This window comes from Bombina bombina, chromosome 2 (genome assembly GCF_027579735.1).
Source record: "Bombina bombina isolate aBomBom1 chromosome 2, aBomBom1.pri, whole genome shotgun sequence".
Classification (NCBI taxonomy): Eukaryota; Metazoa; Chordata; class Amphibia; order Anura; family Bombinatoridae; genus Bombina; species Bombina bombina.
In genome coordinates this window covers 846,723,499-846,743,489 of record NC_069500.1, presented here as the reverse complement: position 1 = coordinate 846,743,489, position 19,991 = coordinate 846,723,499, and the positions used below count along the sequence as shown (strand labels likewise).

At 44.4% G+C, this 19,991-nt stretch overlaps 3 non-coding genes and 8 pseudogenes across 3 annotated transcripts; all 11 read left to right on the top strand.

Moving 5' to 3' along the window:
* Positions 1–4,202: 4,202 nt before the first annotated feature.
* On the top strand, positions 4,203–4,321 carry LOC128651124 (uncharacterized; annotated as a pseudogene).
* Positions 4,322–5,129: 808 nt separating this feature from the next.
* On the top strand, positions 5,130–5,248 carry LOC128650707 (5S ribosomal RNA). Its single transcript, XR_008400969.1, has one exon. It is a non-coding gene; the product is annotated as a 5S ribosomal RNA (ribosomal RNA).
* Positions 5,249–5,598: 350 nt separating this feature from the next.
* On the top strand, positions 5,599–5,716 carry LOC128650918 (uncharacterized; annotated as a pseudogene).
* Positions 5,717–6,537: 821 nt separating this feature from the next.
* On the top strand, positions 6,538–6,656 carry LOC128650942 (uncharacterized; annotated as a pseudogene).
* A 347-nt stretch (positions 6,657–7,003) lies between these two features.
* LOC128651123 (uncharacterized) lies at positions 7,004–7,122 on the top strand (annotated as a pseudogene).
* Positions 7,123–7,930: 808 nt separating this feature from the next.
* On the top strand, positions 7,931–8,049 carry LOC128650696 (5S ribosomal RNA). The gene has a single exon (XR_008400958.1). It is a non-coding gene; the product is annotated as a 5S ribosomal RNA (ribosomal RNA).
* Positions 8,050–8,727: 678 nt separating this feature from the next.
* LOC128650990 (uncharacterized) lies at positions 8,728–8,846 on the top strand (annotated as a pseudogene).
* A 187-nt stretch (positions 8,847–9,033) lies between these two features.
* On the top strand, positions 9,034–9,151 carry LOC128650901 (uncharacterized; annotated as a pseudogene).
* Positions 9,152–9,508: 357 nt separating this feature from the next.
* Positions 9,509–9,627, top strand: LOC128650828 (uncharacterized; annotated as a pseudogene).
* Positions 9,628–9,983: 356 nt separating this feature from the next.
* Positions 9,984–10,103, top strand: LOC128650877 (uncharacterized; annotated as a pseudogene).
* Positions 10,104–10,456: 353 nt separating this feature from the next.
* LOC128650786 (5S ribosomal RNA) lies at positions 10,457–10,575 on the top strand. Its single transcript, XR_008401043.1, has one exon. It is a non-coding gene; the product is annotated as a 5S ribosomal RNA (ribosomal RNA).
* The last annotated feature ends 9,416 nt before the right edge of the window (positions 10,576–19,991 follow it).

Below are 19,991 nucleotides of genomic sequence, written 5' to 3'. Positions count from 1 at the left end.
TAGCCCGACACGTATACCCCTCTATCCGCAATCCCCCCTCTCACTCCTAACAAGATATGTATTAACCCCTAAGCCGCCGCTCCCGGACCCCGCTGCCACCTATATTATATGTATTAACCCCTAATCTGATCCCCCTACACCGCCGCCACCTATATTATATGTATTACCCCCTAATCTGACCCCCCTACACCGCCGCCACCTATATTAACCCCTAATCTGATCCCCCTACACCGCCTCCACCTATATTATATGTATTACCCCCTAATCTGACCCCCCTACACCGCCACCACCTATATTATATGTATTACCCCCTAATCTGACCCCCCCTACACTGCCCCCACCTATATTAACTATATTAAGCCCTAATCGGAGCCCCCTACACCGCCGCCACCTATATTAACTATATTACCCCCTAAACCTAAGTCTAACCCTAACACTCCCTAACTTAATTATTATTTCAATAAATCTAAATAATATTAATATTATTAACTAAATTATTCCTATTTAAAACTAAATACTTACCTATAAAATAAACCCTAATATAGCTACAATATAATTAATAATTACATTGTAGCTATTTTAGGGTTTATATTTATTTTACAGGTAACTTTGTATTTATTTTAACTAGGTACAATAGCTATTAAATAGTTAATAACTATTTAATAGCTACCTAGTTAAAATAATTACAAAATTACCTGTAAAATAAATCCTAACCTAAGTTACAAATACACCTAACACTACACTATCAATAAATTAATTAAATAAACTATAATTATCTAAACTAAAATACAATTAAATAAACTAAACTAAATTACCAAAAAAAAAAACACTAAATTACCAAAAATAAAAAAATATTACAAGAATTTTAAGATAATTACACCTAATCTAAGTCCCCTAATAAAAAAAAAGCCCCCCAAAATAATAAAATGTCCCTACCCTAAACTAAATTACAAAAGTAATCAGCTCTATTACCAGCCCTTAAAAGGGCCTTTTGCGTGGCATTGCCCCAAAGTAATCTGCTCTTTTAACTGTAAAAAAAAGAACATCCCCCCCCCCACATTACAACCCACCACCCACACACCGCTACTCTAAAACCCACCCGATCCCCCCTCAAAAAAACCTAAGTCTAACCCCCAAGTGGTCCTTACCTGTTCTGAAGATTGGCGGAGAAGGTCCTGTTCCAGACGGAGAAGTCTTCTTCTAAGCGGCGACCTCTTCTTCTTCCAGGAACCAGCCGGCACGGAGTGGAGGAGTTGAAGACCGATGACCGCGGAGCTGAAGACCGTCGACTCTGGAACTGAAGAGCGGCCATGCTGGAACTGAATATCGGCGACGCTGGAACTGAATACTGCAGAGCCATGGAGCGTGGAGGATCCTGTTCATACGATCTCCGCCGTAAACTGAATATTAATTAAAGGTACGCGATTAAAAATGGCGTCCCTTGAATTCCTATTGGATGATTTGAGTCTTCAAATTCAAATCAGCCAATCGGATGACAGCTACTGTAGTTCTATTGGCTGATTTGAATAGCCAATAGAATAAGAGCTACTGTAATTCTATTTGCTATTCAAATCAGCCAATAGAATTACAGTAGCTATTATTCTATTGGCTATTCAAATCAGCCAATAGAATTACAGTAGCTCTCATCCGATTGACTGATTTGAATTTGAAGGCTCAAATCAGCCAATAGGAATTCAAGGGACGCCATTTTTAATTGCGTACCTTGAATTCCTATTCAGTGTACGGCGGAGATCGTATGAAGAGGATCCTCCACGCTCCATGGCTCTGAAGTCTTCAGTTCCAGCGTCGCCGATCTTCAGTTCCAGCGTGGCTGGTCTTCAGTTCCAGAGTTGACGGTCTTTAGCTCCGCGGTCATCGGTCTTCAACTCCTCCGCTCCGCGCCGGCTGGATCCTGGAAGAAGAAGAGGTCGCCGCTTGGAAGAAGACTTCTCCGCCTGGAACAGGACCTTCTCCGTCGGTATTCAGGAAAGGTAAGGACCACTTGGGGGTTAGACTTAGGTTTTTTTAAGGGGGGATCGGGTGGGTTTTAGAGTAGGGGTGTGTGGGTGGTGGGTTGTAATGTGCGAGGGGGGGTTGTTCTTTTTTTTACAGGTAAAAGAGCTGATTACTTTGGGGCAATGCCCCGCAAAAGGCCTTTTTAAGGGCTGGTAATAGAGCTGATTACTTTTGTAATTTAATTTAGGGTAGGGAAATTTTATTATTTTGGGGGGCTTTTTTTATTAGGGGGCTTAGATTAGGTGTAATTAGCTTAAAATGCTTCTAATATTTTTTTATTTTTTTGTAATTTAGTGTTTGTTTTTGTAATTTAGTTTATTTAATTGTATTTTAGTTTAGATAATTGTAGTTTATTTAAATAAGTTAATGATAGTGTAGTGTTAGGTGTATTTGTAACTTAGGTTAGGATTTATTTTACAGGTAATTTTGTAATTATTTTAACTAGGTAGCTATTAAATAGTTATTAACTATTTAATAGCTATTGTACCTAGTTAAAATAAATACAAAGTTACCTGTAAAATAAATATAAACCCTAAAATAGCTACAATGTAATTATTAATTATATTGTAGCTATCTTAGGGTTTATTTTAAAGGTAAATATTTAGATTTAAATAGGAATAATTTAGTTAATAATATTAATATTATTTAGATTTATTGAAATAATAATTAAGTTAGGGGGCTTAAGGGTTAGACTTAGGTTTAGGGGGTAATATAGTTAATATAGGTTGAGGCGGTGTAGGGGGCTCAAATTAGGGGTTAATATAGTTAATATAGGGGGCGGCGGTGTAGGGGGCTCAGATTAGGGGTTAATATAGTTAATATAGGTGGCGGCGGTATAGAGGGGTCAGATTAGGGGGTAATACATATAATATAGGTGGCAGCGGTGTAGGGGGGTCATTTTAGGGGGTAATACATATAATATAGGTGGCGGCGGTGTAGGGGGATTAGATTAGGGGTTAATACATTTAATATAGGTGGTGGCGGTGTAGGGGGGTCAGATTAGGGGGTAATACATTTAATATAGGTGGCGGCCGTGTAGGGGGATTAGATTAGTGGTTAATATATTTAATATAGATGGGGGCGGTGTAGGGGGATTAGATTAGGGGTTAATATATTTAATATAGGTGGCGGCGGTGTAGGGGGGTCAGATTAGGGGGTAATACATTTAATGTAGGTGGCGGCGGGGTCCGGGAGCGGCGGTTTAGGGGTTAAACACTTTATTAGGTATTGCGCTGGGGGATTGTGGTTGACAGGTAGATAGACATTGCGCCTGCGTTAGGTGTTCAATACTCAGCGTAAGGCTTACTACTAAGATTTCCTTACGCTGTATATTGGATACCAAACTGCGCGGCTTTTCTATACCAGTCTATGGGTCAAAAAACTACGGCCGAAGGGTGAAATATACGAGCGTAACTTCTAGTTCAGTGCAAAATTTGGCGTCGCCGGCTTTTGCGGGCGACGCTGCATATCGGACCGGGCCCTACATTTGTATTTCACCTGATTTAAAGCTAGAGATACTGAGGAATCAAATCTAAATAACCCTATGTTGCAATTCTTCATTATAATACTACTCTATGCTAGACTTAAAGGGACATGAAATCCAAAATGTTTTCGTTCACAATTCTGATAGAGAATACAATTTTAAACAATATTCCAATTTACTACCATTATTTAATTTGCTTCATTCTTTAGATACAAGGCATTTATATACAGTTATCAATCAGTAGCCACTGAGCATATTTAGATATGCTTTTCAACAAAGGATATCAATAGAATGAAGCAAATTGAACAATAGAAATACAGTTGTTTAAAACTGGAACACCGAGTGCGGTAGGCTTTTTTCTTAGATTTTTTAAAACAACTATGCATGCGTAATATCTCCTGAAAGTGGCGATATTCTTTGAAACAACTGTATCTTGCAATTCCTTAAAAAACACGTCAATTTGAAATAAAGATAATTATCTTTTGTAAAGACAGACAGACTGGCAGACAGACAGAGAGGCAGGAATCCTTATCAGTGTATACTTTTTGTCATGGGTCAGCGAGTTATTTTGGGCCTGTACTGCCATTTTTTATTTATTCATTTGCGGTCAAAATTTTAACCCCATATTAGCTCTTCCATTGCTTACGAAGCTGTGAATGAAGGCATGAACAAGCTTAATTCACGCTGGGTACAAACAGAATATGCCTACCGCCATACTACTCTGAATGCACCCAATCCTGTCTGATCTCGGAAGTTAAGCAGAGTCAGGCCCGGACATTACCTGGATGTGTGACTGCCTGGGAACACTGAGTCCAGTAGGCTCTTTTCTTTGATTTGTTAAAACAACTATGCATGTGTAATATCTCCTGAAAGTGGCGATATTCATTGAAACAATTTTATCTTGCAATTCCTTAAAAAACACATCCATTTGAAATAAAGATAATTATCTTTTGTAAAGACAGACAGACTGGCGGGCAGACAGACAGAGAGGCAGGTAAACCTTATCAGTGTATACTTTTTGTCATGGGACAGCGAGTTATTCTGGGCCTGTACTGGCATTTTTTATTTATTCATTTGGGTTAAAATTTTATCCCCATTTTAGCTCTTCCACTGCTTACAATGCTGTGAATGAAGGCATGAGCAAGCTTAAAGGGACAGTAAACACCAGAATTTGTGTTGTTTAAAAAGGTAGATAATCCCTTTATTACCCATTCCCCAATTTTGCATAACCAACACAGTTATAATAATACACTTTTTACCTCTGTGATTACCTTGTATCTAAGCCTCTGCAAACTGCCCCCTTATTTCAGTTCTTTTGACAGATATGCATTTTTAGCCAATCAATGCTTGCTCTTAGGAGCTTCACGTGCCGGAGCTCAATGTTATCTATATGAAACACATGAACTAACGCCCTCTAGTGGTGAAAAACTGTCAAAATGCTTTCCGATTAGAGGCAGTCTTCAAGGTCTAAGAAATTAGCACATGAACTAAGAATACCAAGAGAACAAAGCAAAATTGGTAATAAAAGTAAATTGGAAAGTTGTTTAAAATTACATGCCCTATTTAAATCATGAAGGATTTTTTTTTACTTTACTGTCCCTTTAATTCACGCTGGGTACAAGCTGAAAATGCCTACCGCCATACTACTCTGAATGCACCCGATCCCGTCTGATCTCGGAAGTTAAGCAGGGTCAGGCCCGGACAGTACCTGGATTGGTGACCGCCTGGGAACACCGAGTGCGGTAGGCTTTTTTCTTTGATTTTTTTAAACAACTATGCATGCGTAATATCTCCTGAATGTGGCAATATTCATTAAAACAACTATATCTTGCAATTCCTTAAAAAACACGTCAATTTGAAATAAAGATAATTCTCTTTTTTATAAAGACAGACAGACTGGCAGACAGACAGAGAGGCAGGAATCCTTATCAGTGTATACTTTTTGTCATGGGACAGCGAGTTATTCTGGGCCTGTACTGGCATTTTTTATTTATTCATTTTGGTTAAAATTTTATCCCCATTTTAGCTCTTCCACTGCTTACAATGCTGTGAATGAAGGCATGAGCAAGCTTAATTCACGCTGGGTACAAACAGAAAATGCCTACCGCCATACTACACTGAATGCACCCAATCCTGTCTGATCTTGGAAGTTAAGCAGGGTCAGGCCGGACAGTACCTGGATGGGTGACTTCCTGGGCACACCGAGTGCGGTAGGCTTTTTTCTTTGATTTTTTTTAAAACAACTATGCATGCGTCTCCTGAAAGTGGCGATATTCATTGAAACAACTGTATCTTGCAATGCCTTAAAAAACACGTCAATTTGAAATAAAGATAATTATCTTTTGTAAAGACAGACAGACTGGCAGGCAGACAGACAGAGAGGCAGGTAACCTTATCCGTGTATACTTTTTGTCATGGGTCAGTGAATTATTCTGGGCCTGTACTGGCATTTTTTATTTATTCATTTGCGGTCAAAATTTTAACCCCATATTAGCCCTTCCATTTCTTACAAAGCTGTGAATGAAGGCATGAGCAAGCTTAATTCATGCTGGGTACAAGCAGAAAATGCTTCCGCCATACTACTCTGAATGCACCCAATCCTGTTTGATCTCGGAAGTTAAGCAGGGTCAGGCCCGGACATTACCTGGATGTGTGACTGCCTGGGAACACTGATTCCGGTAGGATCTTTTCTTTGATTTGTTAAAACAACTATGCATGAGTAATATCTCCTGAAAGTGGCGATATTCATTGAAACAATTTTATCTTGCAATTCCTTAAAAAACACGTCCATTTGAAATAAAGATAAATATCTTTTGTAAAGACAGACAGACTGGCAGGCAGACAGACAGAGAGGCAGGTAAACCTTATCCGAGTATACTTTTTGTCATGGGACAGCGAGTTATTCTGGGCCTGTACTGGCATTTTTTATTTATTCATTTGGGTTAAAATTGTATCTCCATTTTAGCTCTTCCACTGCGTACAATGCTGTGAATGAAGGCATGAGCAAGCTTAATTCACGCTGGGTACAAATAGAAAATGCGTACCGCCGTACTACTCTGAATGCACCCGATCCCGCCTGATCTCGGAAATTAACCAGGGTCGGGCCCGGACAGTACCTGGATGGGTGACCGCCTGGGAACACCGAGTGCGGTAGGCTTCTTTTTTTGATTTTTTAAAACAACTATGCATGCGTAATATCTCCTGAATGTGGCAATATTCATTAAAACAACTATATCTTGCCATTCCTTAAAAAACATGTCAATTTGAAATAAAGATAATTCTCTTTTTTATAAAGACAGACTGGCAGACAGACAGAGAGGCAGGAATCCTTATCAGTGTATACTTTTTGTCATGGGTCAGCGAGTTATTTTGGGCCTGTACTGCCATTTTTTATTTATTCATTTGCGGTCAAAATTTTAACCCCATATTAGCTCTTCCATTGCTTACGAAGCTGTGAATGAAGGCATGAAAAAGCTTAATTCACGCTGGGTACAAACAGAAAATGCCTACCGCCATACTACTCTGAATGCACCCAATCCTGTCTGATCTCGGAAGTTAAGCAGAGTCAGGCCCGGACATTACCTGGATGTGTGACTGCCTGGGAACACTGAGTCCAGTAGGCTCTTTTCTTTGATTTGTTAAAACAACTATGCATGTGTAATATCTCCTGAAAGTGGCGATATTCATTGAAACAATTTTATCTTGCAATTCCTTAAAAAACACATCCATTTGAAATAAAGATAATTATCTTTTGTAAAGATAGACAGACTGGCAGGCAGACAGACAGAGAGGCAGGTAAACCTTATCCGTGTATACTTTTTGTCATGGGACAGCGAGTTATTCTGGGCCTGTACTGGCATTTTTTATTTATTCATTTGGGTTAAAATTTTATCCCCATTTTAGCTCTTCCACTGCTTACAATGCTGTGAATGAAGGCATGAGCAAGCTTAAAGGGACAGTAAACACCAGAATTTGTGTTGTTTAAAAAGGTAGATAATCCCTTTATTACCCATTCCCCAATTTTGCATAACCAACACAGTTATAATAATACACTTTTTACCTCTGTGATTACCTTGTATCTAAGCCTCTGCAAACTGCCCCCTTATTTCAGTTCTTTTGACAGATATGCATTTTTAGCCAATCAATGCTTGCTCTTAGGAGCTTCACGTGCCGGAGCTCAATGTTATCTATATGAAACACATGAACTAACGCCCTCTAGTGGTGAAAAACTGTCAAAATGCTTTCCGATTAGAGGCAGTCTGCAAGGTCTAAGAAATTAGCACATGAACTAAGAATACCAAGAGAACAAAGCAAAATTGGTAATAAAAGTAAATTGGAAAGTTGTTTAAAATTACATGCCCTATTTAAATCATGAAGGATATTTTTTTACTTTACTGTCCCTTTAATTCACGCTGGGTACAAGCTGAAAATGCCTACCGCCATACTACTCTGAATGCACCCGATCCCGTCTGATCTCGGAAGTTAAGCAGGGTCAGGCCCGGACAGTACCTGGATTGGTGACCGCCTGGGAACACCGAGTGCGGTAGGCTTTTTTCATTGATTTTTTTAAACAACTATGCATGCGTAATATCTCCTGAATGTGGCAATATTCATTAAAACAACTATATCTTGCAATTCCTTAAAAAACACGTCAATTTGAAATAAAGATAATTCTCTTTTTTATAAAGGCAGACAGACAGAGAGGCAGGAATCCTTATCAGTGTATACTTTTTGTCATGGGACAGCGAGTTATTCTGGGCCTGTACTGGCATTTTTTATTTATTCATTTTGGTTAAAATTTTATCCCCATTTTAGCTCTTCCACTGCTTACAATGCTGTGAATGAAGGCATGAGCAAGCTTAATTCACGCTGGGTACAATCAGAAAATGATTTTTTTTAAAACAACTATGCATGCGTCTCCTGAAAGTGGCGATATTCATTGAAACAACTGTATCTTGCAATGCCTTAAAAAACACGTCAATTTGAAATAAAGATAATTATCTTTTGTAAAGACAGACAGACTGGCAGGCAGACAGACAGAGAGGCAGGTAACCTTATCCATGTATACTTTTTGTCATGGGTCAGTGAATTATTCTGGGCCTGTACTGGCATTTTTTATTTATTCATTTGCGGTCAAAATTTTAACCCCATATTAGCCCTTCCATTGCTTACAAAGCTGTGAATGAAGGCATGAGCAAGCTTAATTCATGCTGGGTACAAGCAGAAAATGCTTCCGCCATACTACTCTGAATGCACCCGATCCCGTCTGATCTCGGTAATTAAGCAGGTTCAGGCCCGGACATTACCTGGGTGGGTGACCACCTGGGAACACCGAGTGCGGAAGACTTTTTTCTTTGATTTTTTAAAAACAACTATGCATGCGTAATATCTCCTGAAACTGGCGATATTCATTGAAACAACTTATTTATTCATTTGGGTTAACATTTTATCCCCATTTTAGCTCTTCCACTGCTTACAATGCTGTGAATGAAGGCATGAGCAAGCTTAATTTACGCTTGGAACAAACAGAAAATGCCTACCGCCATACTACACTGAATGCACCCAATCCCGTCTGATCTTGGAAGTTAAGCAGGGTCAGGCCGGACAGTACCTGGATGGGTGACTTCCTGTGCACACCGAGTGCGGTAGGCTTTTTTCTTTGATTTTTTTAAAACAACTATGAATGCGTAATATCTCCTGAAAGTGGCGATATTCATTGAAACAACTTTATCTTACAATTCCTTAAAAAACACGTCAATTTCAAATAAAGATAATTATCTTTTGTAAAGACAGACAGACTGGCAGGCAGGCAGACAGACAGAGAGGCAGGTAACCTTATCCGTGTATACTTTTTGTCATGGGTCAGCGAGTTATTCTGGGCCTGTACTGGCATTTTTTATTTATTCATTTGGGTTAAAATGTTATCCCCATTTTAGCTCTTCCACTGCTTACAATGCTGTGAATGAAGGCATGAGCAAGCTTAATTCATGCTGGGTACAAGCAGAAAATGCCTACCGCCATAATACTCTGAATGCAACCGATCCCGTCTGATCTCGGAAGTTAAGCAGAGTCAGGCCCGGACAGTACCTGGATTGGTGACTGCCTGGGAACACCGAGTGCGGTAGGCTTTTTGCTTTAATTTTTTAAAACAACTATGCATGCGTAATATCTCCTAAAAGTGGCGATATTCATTGAAACAACTGTATCTTGCAATTCCTTAAAAAACACGTCAATTTCAAATAAAGATAATTATCTTTTGTAAAGACAGACAGACAGGCAGGCAGGCAGACAGACAGAGAGGCAGGTAACCTTATCCGTGTATACTTTTTGTCATGGGTCAGCGAGTTATTCTGGACCTGTACTGGCATTTTTATTTTTTCATTTGCGATCAAAATTTTATCCCCATTTTAGCTCTTCCACTGCTTACAATGCTGTGAATGAAGGCATGAGCAAGCTTAATTAATGCTGGGTACAAACAGAAAATGCCTACCGCCATACTACTCTGAATGCACCCGATCCCATCTGATCTCTGTAGGTTAAGCAGGGTCAGGCCCGGACAGTACCTGGATGGGTGACCACCTGGGAACACCAAGTGTGGTATGCTTTTTTCTTTGATTTTTTAAAACTATGCATGCGCAATATCTCCTGAAAGTGGCAATATTCATTGAAACAACTGTATCTTGCAATTCCTTAAAAAACACGTCAATTTGAAATAAAGATAATTATATTTTGTAAAGACAAACAGACTGGCAGGCAGGCAGACAGACAGAGAGGCAGGTAACCTTATCCGTGTATACTTTTTGTCATGGGACAGCGAGTTATTCTGGGCCTGTACTGGCATATTTTATTTATTCATTTGGGTTAAAATTTTATCCCCATTTTAGCTTTTACACTGCTTACAATGCTATGAATGAAGGCATGAGGAAGCTTAATTCACGCTGGGTACAAATAGAAAATGCCTACCGCCATACTACTCTGAATGCACCCGATCCCGTCTGATCTCGGAAATGAACCAGGGTCGGGCCCGGACAGTACCTGGATGGGTGACCGCCTGGGAACACCGAGTGCGGTAGGCTTCTTTCTTTTATTTTTTTAAACAACTATGCATGCGTAATATCTCCTGAAAGTGGCAATATTCATTGAAACAACTGTATCTTGCAATTTCTAAAAAAACACATCAATTTGAAATAAAGATAATTCTCTTTTTTATAAAGACAGACAGACTGGCAGGCAGACAGACAGAGAGGCAGGAATCCTTATAAGTGTATACTTTTTGACATGGGTCAGCGAGTTATTTTGGGCCTGTACTGCCATTTTTTATTTATTCATTTGCGGTCAAAAATTTTAACCCCATATTAGCTCTTCCATTGCTTACAAAGCTGTGAATGAAGGCATGAGCAAGCTTAATTCACACTGGGTACAAACAGAAAATGCCTATTGCCATACTACAGTATCCCGTTGTTTGTTACATTAAAGTTGATTTAAAAAAAAACTTTGAGTGGAGGTCACATGTTTCCTGTCTAGAGCGGAGCTCCAGTCTGCAGCTAGAATCCTTTGCAGGGGAGCGCTACAGACACCATAGAGAGGGGGATCTCTGCACCACAGGATAGGACTACAGACACCATAGAGAGGGGGATCCATGCACCACAGGGGGAAATCTGCAGGTACCATAGAGAGGGGGGAGACAGGCAGCACGGGTCGGGTAGTGTGCCCTAGACACCGCACAGTCACACACACACATTTTATTATTGCAACATAAAATTAGGCAGGATTACTAGAAAAATAAAAAAAAGTTTTTAAAAAATAGATTATTTTGCTACATGGCCTGGAGTGGCTCCTTCTTTTCATTCAGCTAACAGTTACTTCCCTCATACAGGCAGTGCTGCTGATGAGGCCCCAGATCTGCATCCCTACCTGCAGCCACTAAACTTGTATGCCAGGAACTGAGCAAAATGATGCGCTATACGCATAAACCTCGCTATGTGGTTTCCCTTTGCTCAGCTGGTTACCAAATGATGTGGTCCTGCACTGCAGCAGCCCACCAGGAAAAGTTCTGGCATCCCGGCCAGCCAATCCGGCCCTGTTTAGATGCCTTAAAGGGACAGGAAATCCCCAAATGTTCTTTCATGATTTGGATAGAACATACAATTTTAAACAACTTTCCAACTTACTTCCATTATCACATTTGCTTCATTCTCTTGTTATCCTTTGCTAAATGAACAGCATTGCCCTACTGGCAGCAAAATGAGCACATCTAGTTAGCCAATCACAAAAGACAAATGTGTGCAGGCACCAATTAGCAGCAGCTCCCACTAGTGTAGAATATGTGCGTATTCTTTTACAACAAGGGATACCAAGAGAACAAATCACATTTGAAAATAGAAGTGAATTTAAAAGTGTCTAAAAATGACATGCTCTATCAGAATCATGCAGGTTTAATTTAGACTTTCCGATTCCACATATACATTTATGGGTATTAAACACACTAATACATTTATGGGTATTAAACACACTAATACTCACCTTGAGTATGGAGTGCAGTTCTGGGGAACAATCTAAAAAAAAGACTTTGCAGACTTAGACAAAGCTCAAAGAAGGGCCACAAAGCTAATAATGGGAATAGGGAATTTAAGCTATGATGAGAGGTTAGCCAAACTGGGTCTGTTTTCTCTAGAAGAAATGCGCTTGGGAGGTGACGTGATTACTTTATATAACTACTAGTCCTAAAGCCCGTTCACACGGGCCATTTTTTGCAGTACATCGGTCCCACCCCTTGCTCTCTCTCTCCCCCTCTCTTTTGTGCTCTCTCCCCCTCTCTTTTGCACTCTCTCCCCCTCTCTTTTGCGTTCTCTCTCGCTCCACCTCTCTTTTGCTCTCTCTCGCTCCACCTCTCTTTTGCTCTCTCTCCCCTCTATTTTGCTCTCTCTCCCCCCTCTCTTTTGCTCTCTCTCTCCCCCCTCTCTTTTGCTCTCTCTCCCCCTCTCTTTTGTGCTCTCTCCCCCTCTCTTTTGCTCTCTCTTTCTCCTTTTCTCTGTTGCTCCCTCTCTCCCCCTCTATTTTGCTCTCTCTCCACCTCTCTTTTGCTCTCTCTCCCCTTTCATTTGCTTTCTCACCCCTTCTCTTTTGCTCTTCCCATCTCTTTTGCGCTCTCTCTCCCACCTCTTTTTTACGTTCTCTCTCCCCCTTCTCTTTTGCGTTCTCACTTTTGCGCTCTCTCTCCCCCTCTCTTTTGTGCTCTCTCTCTCCCCCTCTCTTTTGCTCTCTCTCTCTCTCCCCCTCTCTTTTGTGCTCTCTCTCTCCCCCCTCTCTTTTGTGCTCTCTCTCTCGCCCCGTCTCTTTTGCGCTCTCTCTCCCCCTTCTCTTTTGCGTCTCTCTCCCCCTCTCTTTTGCCCTCTCTCCCCCCTCTCTTTTGAGCTCTCTCTCCCTCTCTCTTTTGCTCCCTCTCTCCCCCTCTCTTTTGCTCTCTCTCCCCCTCTCTTTTTCTCTCGCTCCCCCTCTTTTTTGCTCTCTCGCTCCCCCTCTCTTTTGCGCTCTCTTTCTCCCCCTCTCTTTTGCGCTCTCTCTCTCCCCCTCTCTTTTGCGCTCTCTCTCTCTCCACTCTCTTTTGCGCTCTCTCTCCCCCTCTCTTTTGCGCTCTCTCTCTCCCCCCTCTCTTTTGCGCTCTCTCCCTCCCCCTCTCTTTTGTGCTCTCTCTCTCCCCCCTCTCTTTTACGCTCTCTCTCCCCTCTCTTTGCGCTCTCTCTCCCCCCTCTCTTTTGCGTCTCTCTCCCCCTCTCTCCCCCCTCTCTTTTGCGCTCTCTCTCCGCTCTCTCTTTTGCTCCCTCTCTCCCCCTCTCTTTTGCTCTCTCTCCCCCTCTCTTTTGCTCTCTCTCCCCCTCTCTTTTGCTCTCTCGCTCCCCCTCTCTTTTGCTCTCTCTCTCTACCCCTCTCTTTTGCTCTCTCTCTCTACCCCTCTCTTTTGTGCTCTCTCTCCCCCTCTCTTTTGCGCTCTCTCTCTCCCCCCTCTCTTTTGCGCTCTCTCTCCCCCCTCTCTTTTGCGTCTCTCTCCCCCTCTCTCCCCCCTCTCTTTTGCGCTCTCTCTCCCCTCTCTCTTTTGCTCCCTCTCTCCCCCTCTCTTTTGCTCTCTCTCCCCCTCTCTTTTGCTCTCTCTCCCCCTCTCTTTTGCTCTCTCGCTCCCCCTCTCTTTTGCTCTCTCTCTCTACCCCTCTCTTTTGCTCTCTCTCTCTACCCCTCTCTTTTGCGCTCTCTCCCCCTCTCTTTTGCGCTCTCTCTCTCCCCCTCTCTTTTGCGCTCTCTCTCTCCCCCCTCTCTTTTGCACTCTCCCCCCTCTCTTTTGCGCTCTCTCTCTCCCCCCTCTATTTTGCTCTGTCTCTCCTTTTGTTTTGCTCTCTCTCTCCATCTCTCTCTTTTGCTCTCTCTTTCCCCCCTCTCTTTTGCTCTCTCTCTCCCCTCTCTCCCCCCTCTCTTTTGCTCTCTCTCTCCATCCCTCTCTTTTGCTCTCTCTCTCCCCCTCTCTATTGCTCTCTCTCCCCCCTTTCTTTTTCTCTCTCTCCCCCTCTTTATTGCTCTCTCTCCCCCCTCTTTTGCTCTCTCTCCCCTCTCTTTTTCTCTCTTTCCCCTCTATTTTGCTCTTTCCCCTCTCTTTTGCTCTTTCCCCTCTATTTTGCTCTTTCCCCTCTATTTTGCTCTCTCTCCCCCTCTTTTCTGCACTTTCCCCTCTCTTTCCTATCTCTTTTTGTCTCTCCCCCTCTCTTTCTATTTCTCTCCCTTCTCTCACGCTGACCGCGCCCGGCCACATCCCCACCACACACCCCGACCACACCCTTGTTCCTGTCCGGCCACGCCCACACTCCCGTCCGGCCACGCCCACTTTCATTGCAACAGCATGTCAGGTTAGGCCAGGTGTGTTTGTCCTTGTGCTGTCTCTACTGCGCATGACAGCTTCGGACAAACACGCTTGGCCTTTTATATAATAGAATATTCAAGGCCCATTTATTTAATTAAAATTATTTGTGACAAGAGGTCCCAATTTAAGGCTGGAGAAAATGAGATATAGAGGCCCATTTATTAAGCTCTGTATGGGCCCGTGTTTCTGGCGAATCTTCAGACTCGTCAGAAACAGCAGTTATGAAGCAGCGGTCTAAAGACCGCTGCTCCATAACCCTGTCTGCCTGCTCTGAGCAGGCGGACAGGAATCGCCACAATTCAACCCGATCGAGTACGATCGGGTTTAATGACACCCCCTGCTGGGGGGCGATTGGCTGCGAGTCTGCAGGGGGCTGCTGGTGCAATGCTGAATACGGAGAGCATATTGCTCTCCGCATTCAGCGAGGTCGCATTCAGCAAGTTCTTGCAGACCTGATCCGCACTAATCAACCACAACCTGCTTATAGGCGGGTTACTGTAGAATTCCTAATATCAGTAATAAAGATATCTCTAGGTGAACACTATCCCTCCTATAGTCCACCCGCCCACCTATTCCCGTCCCCATGTAATTTAAAACAAACATGGCGTAACCTCTTGTACATACTCATTAGGATCTAGTACATCAGAAAGTACTTTAAAATAATGTGAATAATTGAAAGTTAAATTCCATGCTCTATCATGAAAAAAAAACATTCACACAAACACACACACATTATATATATATATATATATATATATATATATATACACACACACATACAAATTTACACACACACTATATATATATATTTATATATATATATATATATATATATATATATATATATATACACACACACACACAAATATGCACACATACACTATATATATATATATATATATATATATATATATACACACACACACATACAAATTTACACACACACACTATATATATATATATATATATATATATATATACACACACACACATACAAATTTACACACACACACTATATATATATATATATATATATATATATATATACACACACACATACAAATTTACACACACACACTATATATATATATATATATATATATATACACACACACACATACAAATATGCACACACACACACTATATATATATATATATATATATACACACACACACAATTGAACCACCTACTGAAAATCTAGATGTCCAAATTAGTCCAATATGTATTGTACCTTCACTATAACAGCTTTATGCAAAATGCATAAAGAAGTGATGTGCTTATACACAAAGAAAGTGCAGGGCAAATAGCCCGGAACGTAGCTAAGGGTTAAGACCTGGAGGAGTGAGTGCTGCTGTGTGTGTGTGTGTTAGTTACAATGTTGCATTGTGTTGGGAGGGGTTTACTAACCTTATAAGAGGGATGTGCAGGGATTCCACTTACTCTTTGTTCCTGTGGACTCACAGAAGATCTTTCAGCTTAGCAGTTTGCAGCATTTTTCCAATGGAAGGCGAATCTGGAGAATGGGAAGAGATGGAGTTAGAGGACGTTGATTGGGTCGCACCAACCCATCTGGAAATATTACGGTGGGTCTGGGCCATGTGTCTGGGCTGTGTCTGCCCGTTTCTCCCTCGGGGGGGAGGGTAGCCCTGTTTTATTTTCTTCTCCTGCACGGGAGAATTTAGTTGGGGATGGTGGGCCCAGGCAGGCTTATCAGCCTGTCGGGAAAGAGTGTAGGCCCCCAGGGGATGTAGGGCTTGAGGGGCGAGCAATCGCGCTAGGCGGGTCAGGCGTAGGGCCTAGGGGGTCCCGGGGAGCTCCAGTTTCTGCTCCGGGGGTCCCGGTGAGGCACCCGGGGGTTCCGGAGTGGGCCTTATTCAGGGGCCTGTAGTTTTTGGGCCCAGCGAGGCCATAAGGGGTTCGGGTACCTCTGGGGAGGGTTCCGTTGGCATCGGTAGTGGGAGCAGTGTGGCCTTACCTGCGGCGGTGGTCCTCTCCGGGGAATCTGTGGCGGCGGCGGTGTCCCTCCTACAGTCCTTAGCGTCGGTCCTCGCGGGTGCGTCGTCGGGTGCGGCGGTACTTCAAGCCCAGGCTTCGGCCTATAGTAGTCTGCAGGCCTCTGGTTCGTCGTCCCTTTCAGCATCCAAAATGGCCGCCGCGTCAACTTCCGGTGACGTCACTTCCGCTTGCGGCACTCGCAATCTGGCCAGTGAACTGAGCGGATCGTTCCCCCCCTGGCTCCGGAGGTAAGAAGGGAGCACCTAGGGGGCAAGACAGCTAGGCCTCAGGAGGCCGAAGGGGCACATAGTAGGCCAGGACAGGGGGCAGAGGCGGAGAGTCACGGGGCAAGTGAGATTGAGGAAGCGGGTCAGCAAGGCCCCTCCGGGGGTGGCGCAGCAGGGAGTGCGCACAAGAGCCGCAGCGGGAAACAAGCAATAAAGAAGGGGATACCGAGAGGGCGCCCTCCTCGTGCTCGCGGCCTATGTTAGGAAGGGGCAAAGCCAAGGCGGCCCCCGCACGCGCTGCAGCCCAAAGTAAAGGGAAGGCCCCCGCGGCTAAAACCGCGCATAAGGGGGCACATAGTTCAGGGGGTGACACCGCGGTAGTGGAGCCCCAGGAGCAAGGCCTGAAGGGTAGTTGACGCCCAGCAGGACCTCACCAGCACGGTCGGGGCAAATTGCCACGAGAGGGGCTGTAAAAAGGGGACATGCTAGCATTAGCGATGGCCCTGCGGAAGGCCTCGAGAGCCCTGGGAAGGGGTTGGTAATACAGGCCCAGGGATCGAAGTCTCAGGGCCGGAGTAGGACCGTGAGATTTCAGGAGGATTCTGCTAGTGGGCTGGCCACCAGTACAGATGATGATGTGAGTTTGGCATGCGGTGTGAGTGAAAGTGACCAGGAAGGGTATCTAGAATCTGGGGAAGGGGGGGATGGGGAGGAGACGGCTGGCTCTTCCCAAGGTACTCCCCTCTTGGCTTCTATTTTGCAGGTACCCAGGACATCCTCATCCAGCAGGGACATGGCGACTCAGAGTTCCGGAGCTCTTGTGCCAAGAGGAGTCAGAAGTGCTTCTGGACAAGGCCAGGCCGCATCAGGTGCTTCCTCTGGTGAGTTACAAATTGGTTTCCCTAGGGGGCGGTGTAATTCCTCCAGCTCTAGTAGGTCAGGTTCGGGGTCTGAGATAGACGGGTCCCTGGGTTTGCACACGAAAGGGCATAAGAGGATGTATAGAATGTTGAGAAAGATGAGTAGGGGCAATCACGGGGATGGCAATGCCAGTAGTGTGACGCAGTCATCTCAACTCCTAGGGGTTGCTGGGGGGGTCACCACAGGCGGTGAACAGAAAGGCAGCGGTACATGGGGATACTTATTCGTGCCAGGTACACAGTTTGCATGCACACCTCAAGTCTAAGACGGTGAAGCGTATCCAGGACGGTAAGTATGTGAACATGTTTGAGCTGTCGGCAGAGGCTTTTAAGTTTAAGGAAATGGTGGAGGACGGTACAGGCCCTAAGAAATTTAGGAGGCCCAATATACTTGAGGAGTGGCATCTGTGTTTCCTGGTCTACGCCACTTGCTACTTGGAGAGGTTTCCTGATCAGGGGACTGCCCTCTTTAAGTACGTCGACACCATTGATGCAATACACAGAAAGTTTGCTGATGGTGCGTGGAGAGAGTACGATATGCTATATCGGAAGAAGAAGGTGGGCAACCTATTGCTTGACTTTGGCACAATAGATTTTCACCTCTGGGCGCATCTTGATGCGGAATGGAGGGTGCAGGGAGGCTCCACGGCGGTATCGCCGGGGAGTAGGCAGACATTGCGCTTTCGACGGCGGCAAGGGAGTGTGTGCTGGTGGTATCAGGACAAAGCGTGCGAGCGGGGCACATCGTGCACGTTCAAGCACGTCTGTAAGTTCTGCAGCGGACAACGCCCTGGAGCTGATTGCTCCAAGAAACGAGATACCCAAACTGATCGGTTTGGGGGCAGGGGAGGCGCTGGGAGTAAGGGCGGATTCGCCCCTTAGGGTCCAGGTTATTGGCAAATGGTTGAGCAGGTACCTGGACAGGGTGGCTGCCCAGCTGTTGGATAGCGGCTTGCACGGGGGTTTCATTATTCCGGTAGTAGGTCGGGTAGTGAGAGCCCGAGACAGGAAGAACCTGAAATCAGCTTCTCAGTACCCTGAGGCAGTCAGGGAGAAGTTGGGAAAAGAAGTGGCCTTGGGTAGGGTTGCAGGCCCTTTCGGGGAATTACCACTGCCGGACTTAGTTATTTCCCCGCTTTGGGTCATCCCCAAAAAGGAAATGGGTAAGTTCCGGCTCATACAGCACCTCTCTTATCCGAAAGGGCAATCGGTAAACAACGCCATTCCGGAGGAATTGAGCTCAGTCCATTACCAGTCGTTTGACGACGCGCTGGCTATGGTCAGGGAACGGGGCCCTGGAGCCTTGATGGCGAAGTTAGACATAGAATCTGCGTTCCGGCTTCTCCCGATTCACCCATCATCCTTCAGGCTGATGGGGTGTTGGTTTGAAGGGGGTTATTATGTTGACCGTTGTCTGCCCATGGGCTGTTCGATATCCTGCGCGTATTTCGAAGAACTCAGCACTTTCCTGCACTGGGCAGTGGGCTTGGTGGCTGGGAGTGACAGAGTTGCGCACTATTTGGACGATTTTCTCCTGGTTGGGGCGGCCAACTCGCAAGAATGTGCCTCTTTAATGAAAGTCATGAGGTCCAGGTTTGGGGTTCCTCTAGCAGAGGATAAGACGGAGGGACCGTGCACGTGTTTGACGTTCTTAGGCATCGAAATTGATTCGGTGGCAGGGGAGTATAGGTTGCCTAAAGAAAAGGTTGCCAAGATGTTGGCGACAGTCCGTGCTATGGTTTCGGCACTGGCGTGTTCGCTTCGGGAGCTGCAGTCGCTCCTTTGGTCTCCTTAACTTCGCGGGGAGAGTTATCCCGTGGGGTAGGGTGTTTAGCAAGCAGTTAGAGCAGGGCTCCGGCATCGCGCATTCGCATCACGAGGGACCTCGTGGCGGATTTGCAGGTCTGGGAGAGGTTTCTCCAGGACTTTAACGGCATCTGCATTTGGCGAGGGGATCCAATATCTAACCAATCCCTGCATCTGTTCATGGACGCTGCTGGAGAATCTGGGTATGGGGCTTACTTTGAGGGGGCATGGAGAGCGGAGCCCTGGCTGACCAAGTGGGCGGGCAGAGGGCTTACACGCAATCTTTGCTTTCTGGAACTGTTTCCTATACTGGTGGCAGTGGAACTGTGGGGTCACCTGTTTAGTAACAGGGCTGTGATTTTCTGGATGGATAATCTCAGCGTGGTGTTTGCTATTAACAGGCTTTCAGCTTCATCGCCTGTGGTGGTGCATTATCTGCGACACCTGATGTTGAGATGTTTGCAATGGAACATTGACTTTAGGGCCTGACACGTGCCAGGGGTGCAGAATATAGTTGCTGATGCATTGTCTCGTTTCCAGTGGGAGGCATTTAGGGCTGCGGCTCCTGCCGTGGCGCCTTATGGTCTTCCTTGCCCTCTCTTTTTGTGGCAGATGGCGAGGGACTACAGCAGCTGAT